Below are 841 nucleotides of genomic sequence, written 5' to 3' on the forward strand. Positions count from 1 at the left end.
TCTGGGTGAAGTTCCAGAGATAAACCGAGTTTCTTAATCTCCAAAGCGAATTGTTGTCGTCTCCTGCGTCAGCCTCCAGGATGCCTTGTGCTGGAAACCCCGGATGCTCGCAGTCGTGTGGGATTCAGCTCAACTTTGCATCTCCCCAAGCACCAGTTCTTCCCGCGCTGGGTGATGCGGCAGGACCAGGGCTCTGCCGGGCGGGCAGACCCTCGGGATCCGGCGCAGGGCACGTGCTTGCCGGCTTCGAGGTGCAGTGCTGCAGGGCCGGGCTGCGGGCGTGATGCTCGCCGAGCTCCCCGGCCTTCAAAATGCGGTGCCGCGGGCCAAGGGAGCTCCTGTTCTCTCAGCTGGCACCAGGGAGGGTATTTTGAGGGCACGACTGGTTTTTTGACAGTTTTCACAGTGCAGCAGAAGCCCCATTTCAGGTTGGAGCAGTCTCTTGCTGACCCCAGAGATGATTCCTGAATAATCCAGGGAAAAAAAGGTTTGGGAAGGAAAACTGAGGTGCTGGAGGAGAGAAGGGGCTGTGTGAGCTCTCTAGTTCCAGCCTACTCCAACAAAGCCCCTGAAACAGATTGGAGGGATCAGTTTTGGTGACTATCCAGATTTTCCCCATTTTAGGAAGGACAGGCTGAGCTCAGCCCTCTGGATGCCAGCTCCTGCTTTGCACCCAGCATGGTTGTGGGGGAGAGCGGGAGGGCTGGGCGAGGCAGGGACCCCAAACATCCCATCCTATTTTTCAACCCTTATGTCTTCACCCCGCACCGGGGCGTGGGGAGGTGCTCAGGCTGTCGGCACCCTTCCCTGGGCGATGACACGGTGGCACTGGACACCCCCC

This window comes from Eurypyga helias, unplaced genomic scaffold (genome assembly GCF_000690775.1).
Source record: "Eurypyga helias isolate BGI_N326 unplaced genomic scaffold, ASM69077v1 scaffold18495, whole genome shotgun sequence".
Lineage (NCBI taxonomy): Eukaryota > Metazoa > Chordata > Aves > Eurypygiformes > Eurypygidae > Eurypyga > Eurypyga helias.